This window comes from Limulus polyphemus, unplaced genomic scaffold (genome assembly GCF_000517525.1).
Source record: "Limulus polyphemus unplaced genomic scaffold, Limulus_polyphemus-2.1.2 Scaffold386, whole genome shotgun sequence".
Classification (NCBI taxonomy): domain Eukaryota; kingdom Metazoa; phylum Arthropoda; class Merostomata; order Xiphosura; family Limulidae; genus Limulus; species Limulus polyphemus.
Window position 1 is genome coordinate 67,526 of NW_013665996.1, and position 13,027 is coordinate 80,552.

The 13,027-nt window shown below is 33.1% G+C and overlaps 1 protein-coding gene across 3 annotated transcripts in view; it reads left to right on the plus strand.

The window, feature by feature from the left end:
* The window catches only part of LOC106457887 (peroxisomal membrane protein PMP34-like), a 55,008-nt gene extending 50,634 nt beyond the window's left edge, over positions 1–4,374 (plus strand). For all 3 annotated transcript variants that reach the window (XM_013917337.2, XM_022383945.1, XM_022383946.1), the window contains exon 10: positions 55–4,374. The gene's annotated coding sequence lies outside the window, so the exon portion shown is untranslated. The remainder of the gene's footprint in view (positions 1–54) is intronic.
* Positions 4,375–13,027: the final 8,653 nt, after the last annotated feature.

Here is a 13,027-nt window from a genome sequence, read left to right on the forward strand (position 1 = left end):
ACTTACTGTGGGTCTTGGTATACACTTTTTCTGGTTCAGTTGTAGTTGTATCAGGTCCACCTGTTGCAGGTAAATAACCAATGACTTACTGTAGGTCTTGGTATACACTTTTTTCCTTGTTAAAATTCAGCTGTTGTATTTTATTGGGCATTGAATTTCAACTTACTAGAGTTCTCTAGGGATGTGGAAATAGAAGTTGAACTATGTTTTACAGTTAATTTCCAATTTGTGTGAATAGTCTCCATGCTGTCTTAATTTGGCTTAAGAAGGCAATGTCAAATGATTGACAGAAGTTAAACCATTTTGATGTTACTATTCACCCAAAGTTGTATCATGTGGTGAGATAGCTAGAAAGGTTTTTCACTAGTAACTACTGTGTGTTCAGTTTTCTGATGACAGTATGGTATAGTGATAGATTCAACCCAGTGTTTAAATATAGGAACAGCCATCTTGAGTTTCTATGACTGATTGAACATAGAATTGGTATGACCACTACTGACACAAATTATTATAGAGGTAAATGGTTTTATACATATCATACAGGAAGGAATATATAACCACTAGTTATTGCAGCATATATAAGCATGGTTGCAATGATATAGTTAAATTCATATGAAGAAAGACCCTCATATTCCTATTCAACAGCCATTATGTTTTTAGAATCTGGTTTCATTGGTTTGGGTGTTGTGTGTCAGTACCTGCTTTTATTCATTTTTTCCAATTGAGTGTAGCATCTTGGCAGAACATACCACTGATTATAATGCTGAACCACTCTTTTTCTCAGTGTAATATACTTAGGGTTTCACAGTGGTTCATAAGTATTTTCAAAGTACAATACTGTCTGAATTCACCTCAGCTGTAAAATTAAAAAGTGGGCAATTTACTAAAAAATTATTCTTTAAACAACATCCTTCAAATTATAGGACAAATGTAGGACTAAAATATTTATTTTCATCTTTGAGGCAGGATTACTGAAATTTTGAATAGCTTTTCAAAAGATTACTGAAAAACAGTTTTACAAAAAAAGTCTTTATTCAGAAAATTGTAGTAACATCAAGTGAATTATACAAATGACAGTGAACACTTCTTAAGTGTACAAATACCATACAGGCTCATTCTTATTTAACATTTTTAAGCATACGTCTTATGATACAGTGTATTCTCAGGTGACAGTTCCATTTCTTCTGTTTTATGGCACTTGCAAATAGCCAAAATCTCTGAATCCTAACTTTCAGTTATCAGTATTGCTGTAAAAAACGTCATATTTCTACATTTACCATTTTGTTTTATCAGTACTTGACTATTTGTATAAGTTAAAAATTTATGGTGGGTTAAGTGTTGAGAATCTTTTCCATTTATTATGGCTAGAATTGATAAGCTGTTGTTGCTAGTTCAAGAAATTCCATTTGAGTGATTATTCAAACTCTTGCTGTGATTTTTCTTGATTCTGTAGAATATTAAACCTGACTCATTTGTGTTTTCTAAGTAATTAGCAAAAATTATATGATTTTAATTTTGTTTTGTCAAATATCTGTTCTAGCTCTTGCATAATGCGGCTATCTAAATAAGTAAGCCTATTTTAGTGATATAATTGCAAATAATTGTCAATTTGTGTATTATAAAAAAAACAGATATTAAAGCCAAGACTGTTATAAGATAACAAGTCACACACAGTTATGTATGTTATATGTAAAAGTGGTTTGCAAAGGTGAATAAATTATACTGTCCTAATGTAGTGTTTTTGCAGTTAACATGTTGGGTTTACTCATTATAGTTCATAGTATGGTTTCTGCCTGTGTGACAAGTACTTGTAGAAACATATTCAGAAGTTAAAATTGGTGAAAATCTGAGTGTCAGAGATGCCAACAGTTGTAATAAGCCTCTGTGTGGCTCATGATGGGTTCTCTGTGATTTTTTGAGGTTAGATATTTCACCACTGATGTCTAACTTTAGTACAACCGAAACAATTAGGAATTGATGCTTCATAAAAAGCATGGTATTATTTCCTGTTTTCTCCATTGTGGTTGGTTGTCTGTAAATTAGATTTTGGTATTTCTTTTCTGCTACAACATTCCAAGTTCACTCTCAACTTGTTGGTCAGTTCTTCAGTACATAGTAAAATTCTTGACCTTAAACTGTATAAAATATGCTGTTTTCAATTAAATGTTCTTGTAGTAGTTTAAAGAATATTTTATGACACTGATTTTACCAAGACCAGCATGATTTTATAATCAAATGTAGAGATAAGTTTACACTGTTATTCAGTGAAACTTGTAGCAATGAAAAATGTAAATTTTTTTAAATATATATTTAGTAGTATGTTGTTGATTCTACGTTTATACTTAACATGGACTAACAAGTTTGTTTCTTTAGAAGAATTTTAAAAAAGTTCTTTAGTGTACCTGAAAAGTAGGCAGACTTGTGTGTTGTTTGTCGTTATATATCAATAAATTCACCTGATAGATTTTTTTCAGGAAAGTACATATTAGTCTTATTACTGAAAATATTTCTGTTGATGAATTATATTCTGCTTAGCTGCTTTGTTTTTACATAAGGAAATTATTAGGTTTGATTTATTTGAGAAATTGACATAATTTTTTATTCTTCTAAACCCTTTGTTAAATGAAATTAATGAACTCTAGTTAGTGATGGTTAAATCTATAGTACAACTTCTTCAAGCCATAGCTCTTGAGATTTCTGGACTAAGTAATTACCACCCATACCAGTTTTGAAGGCACTTGATTTAAAATTGCAACAAATGTAGATAGTTTTGCTTATTTGTAAAGTGTCATTTAAGAATTATTGAAGTTAGTAAATGACATCAGAATAGTACCAATAAACTTTTAGTACTGTTTGTTTATTCTTGAACTACTAGTATTTGTGATTGAATCTGTGACAACTGTATACAGTGACTAACCTGTTTATGGCTGACAACCTGTATGTGAATCTTTGTAAAAGCTTGAACTAACCTTGGTAGAATGTGAGATATATGTCTAGTGTCCTATATGTAGGATGCATCAATTACCATAAAATTTATAGTGATGTTTAATTTTTCTTTACTTAGTCCTACTTACATAAATTTCAAAATATTTCATTAACCCAGTAGCTAGAACCACTTTAGACATAAAAAGGTTATTGTGTTAGTTGTGTGATATATCAAGTAAAATTTCTGCAAGCTAATGCAGAGGCATGCTTCAGGTTGGTAGAAAGTTTTAAAAGGATTTTCCTGAATGGTGAAAACAAAACAGAAGAACATTGAAACTTATTATTCAATAAATAATCTAAAACACTTCTTATTAATAATAATTCTCATGAATGTGAGCAGTATTAACAAAAATGAAAAAGTCAGTGAAGCTCAAACCATTTAGGTAGTAATAATACTCAGCAGGATATAATGATGACAGGGTTTTTATGTTAATTTTTTCTGTAGTGTTTTCAAACGTGACTTACTTCACATAATTAAAAATAATTATTTTCTTACAAAGTTTCGTATCATATTTTCTTAGTTATTTAATGAAGCATTTAAAAATTCAAAATCAACTTGTAATCACACAGCAGAAGATGGAGCTTGGAAATAACTAAATGTGATTTAATGTAATTGTATATGAAAATAGAGAGATTTAAATTGATTAATTCTTAAATAACATAAAGCCTAAATTATTATTTTTAGAAAGTTGTGCTTTGACGTCCATCACAAATAGATGTTTTGGTTTTTTTTTATCAAGTTTTGGTTTGAAAACTTACTTTAGATATATAGTGAATCTGTGATCTTGGTTAAATATCGAACAATAGCCTTTTGTTGATCTTACTCTTGTTTTCAACAGACACAGGTGCACAAGTTATAATTTTATGTTTTAGCTTTTGCATTGGTTTTTGTATATGTACAAATGTTTTATTATTATAGATAACATTTCTTGTATTGACTCTTGTTGTGAACATGTAATGATTAATTTTTGTAGTTTCCTTCTATTATCACTAAAATGTGAGTACATTTTTCTTGTTCAGAAGGAGTTATCAAGATTTGTAGGATGCATTGTTGAATGATGTTAATTATCAGACATACTGTATAATATATATCTGTATACAGATGTGTAGTAGCAGAAAAACCAGTCACAAGTGAGTTTGTGAATTTGAGATTCAAGTGTGCAACTAATAAGTCAGAAGATGTGTTTACAAAAATTTTCCTCCAGCACTTTCTGTCTGTGAGTAGGTTTTTTAGTCTTGCACCTTTTGACTAGTAAATGTGTGTTATTCTCACGTGCAACAACAATGAATTGTTTCTTCATATTACAGTAGTTAATAAAACATTCTCGTAAATGATGTAAAATGCTTTTACAAATATATTAATACCTAATAAAGGCATTATGAAGAAAATTTTCCTTCTTTTTTTTTATTTGAAAACTATATTAGCATGAAAAATGTAAAATGACTGTTTAGTTAGGAAGAAACACAACATTACTAAAAGTGATGGTTATTTCATCTACTTTGGCACTTCCTTAATTTTAAGTTTCTAGATATCTTTTTAGAGGCAAAATAATGTTTTTAAAGAGAATATTTTATGAAACTTCTATTTATAAACCAGAAATTAAATAAATAACATGTTGATATTTCACAGTAGGTTATGTTTAACACATATAAACGGTGAAGTGAATTGTGATATAAATCACTATTTAACATTAGTTGTACAAAGGAACAGTATTTTGCACAGCATACTAAATAATGTATTTCATACTAAGCATGTTTGTGGTATAAAAGTACCACAAGTCTTGCTCTACATATATTTCGAAGCCTTTTTAGATTTTTCTAAGGTTTTAATTTGTACATGTTAAGTCCAGTTGAGGATTGTGTGCCAGTTAAACCCTATGGATTACTATTTATAACAAGATAGAGTCATGAGATACCTCCACTGTTTCTTGAGATAGTTGTGTTGTGTGTACCACACTATCTTTGGTATATGGGGCAATAAAATCATACACTTGAAATTGCAAAGAAAAATGGTAATTACTTTTCTTAGGTAGCTTTCAAAAGTTAGGGAAGAATTCTATTTTGGAAAAGAAAAAAAATGAAAGTTTCAAAGCATTCACAAAACAGAAGTTTGCTACTTAGTCACATCCCATATTCTGAGTTGCAAGATGTTATTTGTTTTCACTTTTAAAAGGTAAAATTTAATTGTACTGATTTATAATTACATATGAATAGAGGGGGGGGGGTCCACAACAAAATGCTCCTTTTTCTCTCATTATACGACTGAGTGTATTAAAAAAAATGAGTATTTCACAACACAGAAAAAAAGACTTAAAATAATGCATTTTGAAAAAGTAGCTATGGTATTTCAGGGGTTAGTAGATACTGGACCATTAGTTTAAAAGTGAATTTTTACAAAGGAGAAACCTCTCTCTTTCTTGTGGGTATAGTCTGTTATCCTGTCCCAAAAAGGAGCCAGGTGGTTAGGGTGCTCAACTCGCAATCTGAGGATCACGGGTTCGAATCCCCGTCCCATCAAACAGGCTTGCTGTTTCATATGTGAGGGCATTATAATGTGACAGTCAATCCTACTGTTCATTGATAAAAGAGTTTGTGGTGGGTGATGATGACTAGCTGTCTTCCCTCTGGCCTTTCACTGCTAAATTAAGGATGGCTAGCATAGATAGCCCTTATTTAACTTTGCACGAAATTCATAACACACCAAATTCCTAAAAGAATTGGTTTTGAAAACTTCCGGGTATACGTGACACTTATGGTAAACTAACATGGGTTTTATGTCACAGACAGAAATACATTGACATTGAGAGTAGCCAACTGATGAAACGATGCATTCTAATCTTTATAAGTAGAAACATTTAATTAGCTATACTTATTGCCAGGTTGATTGTTAGTTTCACTGTAAGTACATAGCTTGCTGTTTTCGGAATGTATTATTAATTGCTCATGAATGAATGAATGAACAGCTGGGGCATTTCAATGGTAAAATCATTTTGGGTCATCCATATCAAGATGATTAGTTATAGATTGGAGACCTGTGTATCATTGATAGATTTATAAAAATAGTTGACAACTATTGCACGTATACTATATCAGTGCAGTCTCTGTATTGTGCTAAATGAGCAAGTAACAAGGAGATGTATTTCAAGGAGAAATTATTTTGGACTACCTTTTTATAGGCGTGGATACAAAACCCCTGTTCAAGATCTGTGCACATTTAAGCTGTCTTAAAATAGACTGGTCATAATAAACAGCTGACAATGAATATTCAGGTCTACTATCTGCTTGTAAGATTCCACAGCTGCATTACACTATTAATCCAGCTGAATCACAGTACTGTATTAGTTGGAAGTTTCATCAAGCACTACTTAACTCACTTTAGAAATTCTGTAAGACCTCAGAATATGGCTATTTATTCATGTGTGGTACTTTCCTCCTTCCAGATTTACCTCAAAGTATTCAGTTAAGGCTTGCTAGCTGGAAGTTCAAGAATACCAAAATACAGAGCATGCTTCTCCCTGAACTCAAATCGAGTTTGCCTTACAAAAAGACACGAAACACAAATACTAATGTTCAACAATCTTTACTTACACAATGCAGAGCACTAGAGTAAGAGTATCCAATTGATACTAGTAGTGAATAGTTTATTAAAAGTTCATACCATCATAGTGTAAGTTAAAATAAAACCTATATTATGAAAAACTTCAAAGTTAAGTGAAAGTAAAATCCACCGCTGTCTAGTAAAATAACTCAATGGAAACTCATAAGTTAACGTTAAATCCAGATAAGCTAAATGCTAATGCTTAGCTATAAGCTTAAATAAACCCTGAAAATCTGTATTAAAATTTTTTTAAGACTAGTTCACTAAAGGTGAATGTCAACGTGAAAATAAGAGTTATCAACTAAGCTTGTGAAACTATCAAACTCTAAATTCTCAGTATAAAATAAGAGTTATCAACTAAGCTTGTGAAACTATCAAACTCTAAATTCTCAGTATAAAATAAGAGTTATCAACTAAGCTTGTGAAACTATCAAACTCTAAGTTCTCAGTATAAAATAAGAGTTATCAACTAAGCTTGTGAAAATTATCAAACTAAATTCTCAGTATAAAATAAGTTAGCAACTAAGCTTGTGAAAACTCTCAAACTCTAAATTCTCAGTAGTCTGCAAAACTCCATGAACTGAAACTTTGCCACAATCTTCCTCCCTCCCTGTACAAGCCCGGCTTTAAATACCAAAACACTAAAATTAAAAAAAAAAGTCAGACTTGGACTCGGATCTACGTTCTCTGAGTGACACGTGTGTTATTAGCGTAAAGGACGTGGCAGCCCTTAGCTATTATCTGATTCGCTAACAAGAAAATCAACTCTCTCTCAGAATGTTGCAAGTAATCTTTCTCTTAAGAGTACGTGGATAACAATCAGTAACGAATACATCTGTTCTGCACACTAGCAAAAAGGAAGATTGAATAGCTTACTTGAGCACCTTACTGCATACAAACAAAACAATGAAAAATACAATTTTTAAAATGTTGCGTGTTAACCAAGGAAAGGAGGTGAGGGGGGGGGGGCTAATTCACGGTATAGTTCTGTATCACACCCCTCCTTCCAGACGAACCTGGCTGCCCTTAATTCTAAAACTACAAAAAGTCGAGCTTTTATCATGTGACCCTCAAGAAATTGAAATTACTTTTACCTGTCACGGCAAAACGATTGCCCTTTAACAGAAAAGCAACACCATATGTTAGATTATAACTTTAGCAAAGAATTACAAAAATTATATTTCACACACAAAGCTTACAAGTATACTCTTTAACATAGAATAAAACATCCTCATTAGGAAGTGACAGTTAGCAATGGGCCTGGTATGGCCAGTTGATTAGGGCGTCGACTCGTAATCTGCGGGTCGCAGGTTCGAATTCCCGTCCCACCAAACATGCTCGCCCTTTCAGTCGTGGGGACGTTATAAGATGACGGTCAATCCCATTATTCGTTGATAAAAGAGTAGCCCTAGAGTTGACGGTGGGTGGCGATGACTAGCTGCCTCTCCTCTAGTCACTGTTAAATTAGGGATGACTAGCGCAGATAGCCTTCGTGTAGCTTTGCGCGAAATTCAAACCAACTAACCAGTTAACAATAATGCCCTACTCTTGTTATCAATAACATAAAATACAAAAAAGAAAACATCGCACATGGGTGACAAAGACTGAGCTAAACCTTTACACATAAACCAATCTATCCATTTAAGAGGAAACAACTAACACGCTCTAAGAATATCAAACATAAAATGAAAACCTTTAAATGTAGAAAACAACCTACAACATACAAACTCTCAGCCTTACACTAATTTAAACTAAACTTGAAGCAAACAAGTCGTACAACCAAACGACCTTAATACCAAACATGAAAAAAAGATACACATACATACAGTATACAAAATGAAAACCTTAAACCAAAATTAGGCATGTTGGCTTGACTCGCAATCTACATTTGCTGGTTCAAGTTCCGTGATCAAACATGCTCGCCCCTTTAGCTTTAGGGTGTTATAGTGTGACGGTTAATTCGCACGTGCACTACCGACTTACGGGATTTTTTTCTTCTTCTTCTTGTGTGCCATAATAATAGGTATTCCCTTTAACCCTACTTTTTATACTAATGGTACTACTGGACTAAATTATCTAATTAAATAATGCTCGAAAGAACACATAATAATAACATGCAGAAAGCAGAATATGTCCCGTGACTATCACAATTTTTTTGCCTTTCTAGCTATGCCACAAACGTCATTAGAATTTAAGCAAAGCTGGTCGATATGATTCCCTTGGGAATAAAAGTAAAACTGAAATCGAAACTACACATTGTCTATTGAGAGAAAAGGAAAGTAGAAAAATACACCATTTCAAATGCGGAACCCTTGATTTTCTATTGGTTATATGTGATACAAGATTAAAAGTCAGAGAAAACTCTTGGCAAGTTCTGAAAAGGAGGATTGACAAGTGGACATTACAAGAGTGGTCTGATTTTCCATTTGTTAGCTCTGTAACTAGTTAATATTGAAGGCTATAAATTTATACTGCTCTCCTCTCCCATCCGCAAAAGGATTGAAAGAGACCTAGACCTGCCTTTCTCAAAGACGCTGATAAATAAGGTCTTCAGACCGGTTTTGCAGTAAGCATTAGTGAAACACGAGCTTGTTGTGTACCAAATTATCTTCGGCGCTTTTGCTTTGCGCCTCAGTACTTGTTGACAGGTTGTTCTTCAAGCTTTTAGGTCAAGAGGTCGCGGGCATCTTTAAACGATACATTTTACTGGTGTTAATTATTACATGAAGTTGGTGTTCTACGTACATGCGTAGACACATCAAGTCTTACTATTGAGAAAATGGATATCGTAAAATTTTCCAAAAACCTGTGTAAATCACAGGATTCGCAGGAAGATGATCTATCAAAGAGACAGGTGGACCAAGCAAGAAGTGCCGAAGGAATGAAGATGAAATAGTTGTATCTGAAGATCCGACAGAGCAGCCTCTCAGTGGCACACCAGTATGTCTGCGGAGTTGCAACGCTAGAAACCGGGTTTCGATACCCATAGTGGGTAGAGCACAGATAGTCCATTTTGTAGATTTATGCTTAATTACAAACAAACCGACAGAGGATAGACTGTTAAAACAAATAGGCAGTATGGATACTTCTGATGAATAACATGAAGAAATATTGGGCGAACCCGCCAGCGTTGGAGAATAATTACACGAGCTGGGCAACAGCAGTGGAAAATCAACTCTGCCTAGGCTGACTCTTTGAGTAGGTGGTCTGTCTGACACATCCCGAATGCTCAACAATGAACCAATCGGCCTGGTCTGAATGAGCCCTTCCGCTTTCCAAAATGGAAGAAAATTCATACCTAAATGGTATAAAGCATATCATTGGCTTGAATATTTCGCATCTACTGACAAAGTTTAGGTATCAAGGTCGGAATGGTTCAATACATGGAAAAAGTGAACGGGTGAATCTACTATAAGCAATAAACGACTCAAACACAAGCAGTCTGATGCACATTTGAACAATCCGTGCAAATATGATGCATATTTAGAATCAAAGATTTCTGAAAAAAAAAAACAGTAGAGGACTGCGTTAAAGAAGCTCATACGCTGATTGTGGAAAAAAATAGGGAATACATCAAAATACTTGCAGATACGTTGAGACTTGCAGCTTTCCAAAACGTAGCTCAGAGGGGTCCTCGTGAATTAGACACAGTTGAAAATAAAGAAAACTTTTGGAAATATTTAACTTCTTAAAGACTTATTCCCAGATATTTATTGAACAACTGTGTAAAAAACCTAAAATACCAAATATATGCACCACATTGTACAAGATACCATTTTGGATATCCACAGTGATATAATTTTGGACGAAATATAACAATAAATAAAAGAAGCTCAGTACTTTTCAATAGTAGTCAATGAAACTAAGGACATTTCCAAAAAAATAACAGATAAGTTTGGTACTTTAATGATTCCGAAGATCTTGAAGTCGCTGATGAACACGACGTAGAATCGTTGGAGGAGTTAAAAGACAAGAGAATTGATGTCAAAACCTGATTGTTTAAGGATATGATGGCACCGACGTCATGAGCGGCAAGTGCTCAAGTCATCTACATTCACTGTTTTGCTCATCTTCTTAATTTCGTAGAAAGTGTGAAATCTGTTACCCCTGCGGCTGACTTTTTCTCAACACTTCAGAGTTGCTACAATTTTTTAAGTAGTTCTTATGTTCTCGCATAACAGATCGCTTTCCAACGAAGAAAAGTCATGCACCCAAATGAAAATCCTATGGAACTTAAAACAATCTCGGAAACATTATGGGCTTGCCAGATGCGTGCTGTAAATGCAATTGTAGCAATGTTTGACTATTTTATTAAATATCTGTGGCATGTTGACATAAGTGACAGCAATCGAGACCGTGCCCGATTCACAACTTGACCAAGCACTCATGTATTATATGCTGTTTCTAAATGACATCTTACATGAAGCACAAGGAGCGTCAGATATGCTACAAAGCTCAAAGATTACTTATTCGAGCCTTCTAGTGGCACAGCGGTATGTCTGCGGACTTACAACGCTAGAATCCGAGTTTCGATACCAGTGGTGGGCAGAGCACAGATAGCCCATTGTGTAGCTTTGTGCTTAATTACAAACAAACAAAGAAACTAGACTTATTCGCGTACACGCTAAGGGTAACGCCCGTAAATGGAAGAACCTACGCTGAGGGAGCGTTGTGACGATATCATGCTTCATTGCAGTAGGTTATTTATTTTAACTTATGTGTATAAAATGATATATATATATCACTGCGAACTTGGATGTCAAAACGCTGCGATGATAACGTGTTCATTCCGGCGAATTAAAAATAAATATCTATATTTGGTTTATAATAACTATTTATTCTAAATCATTGGCCCCCTAACCACTGGTCCGCAGCAAGATATGAACCGATGTTTGAAAAAATAAGTGTTTTAAAATATAACTGCTAAGATATATTGTTTTATAATGATATTTTAAAATATTTTAAAAAGCTAATGTTGTACAAAGTAGTCCGTGAAATTTTGTGATTAGAACTAGTTGGGAACCACTGTTTTATATTATATCTAGTATGTATGAACTGCACATTCAATTGCAAGGCTGACATATTTCAGGACGTTTGAATTAATACTCATCACAATGTACTGTAAGTCGACCTAGTAGAAACGACACGTGCATAACAAAGGTAAAACAATTTTAAAGCTTTATTAATAGCTATTAATCTGTTTAGAAGAAAAAAAATAATTGTCTCGCAAAAGAAAATGTGAAAAAAAAATTCCTGGCATAAATATAGTACATTGTTCTTATCAGTGATAATGACCTGAATGAAATGAATTTGCAAAAGCATTTATACATTTAGGTGACCTAAATATACCGCTATTAGTCGATACAGGATTTCAAGTTATATTAAAATATCTTTTACTGAATGTTTTAAACTTTAGGTATCATTACCTTTACTTGAATTCCAAACGCTATTGAGTTTAAGGTATTCTAGGTTTAAGAATATATCAACATTTTAGAAAGCCGAGTATCAACAAAATAGTTTTTTTGAATAGAAATGATATAATTTCAAAATATGTTGTTTTTTGGTTTTTTGTTGAATTTCACGCAAGCTACTTGAGGGGTATCTCCGCTAGCCGTCTCTAATTTAGAAGTGATAAACTATAGATAAGACAACTAGTCAACACCAGCCAACGTCAACTTTTAGAATATTTTGCCCTCAAAAAGTGGAATTCATCGTCACATTATAATGCCTCCACGAATGAAAGGACATGTTCGATGACGGGATTCGAACACGCGACCCGCAGCTTGGGAGTTGAGCGCCCTATCCACCAGGCCATGCCAAACTCAAAAATTGTATATTGCACAAACTAATACTCAAGGCACACTTAGCTTTAACAGCTATAATATCAAAAATAGGCTTTTCATATTTAATTTATTCCATTTCTTTAGTTGAGGTTTCTTCGAAAAAATATCAAAATTACTTCTACAAATTATGGAGAAATACCAAAATTACTTAATAAAGTGTGGAGAAATGTCAAAATTACTTCTATAAGGTATGGAGAAATGTCAAAATTACTTCTATAAAGTATTGAGAAATGTCAAAATTATTTCTATAAGGTATGGAGAAATATCAAAATTACTTTATAAAGTATAGAGAAATATCATAATTACTTCTATGAAGTATGGAGAAATATGAAGATTACTTCTATAAAGTATGGAGAAATATGAAGATTACTTCTATAAAGTATGGAGAAATATCAAGATTACTTCTATAAAGCATGGAGAAATGTCAAAATTACTCTATAAGGTATGGAAAATATCAAGATTACTTCTATAAGGTATGGAGAAATATCAAGATTACTTCTATAAGGTATGGAGAAATATCAAGATTACTTCTATAAGGTATGGAGAAATATCAAAATTACTTCTATAAGGTATGGAGAAATTCAAAATTACTTCTATAAGG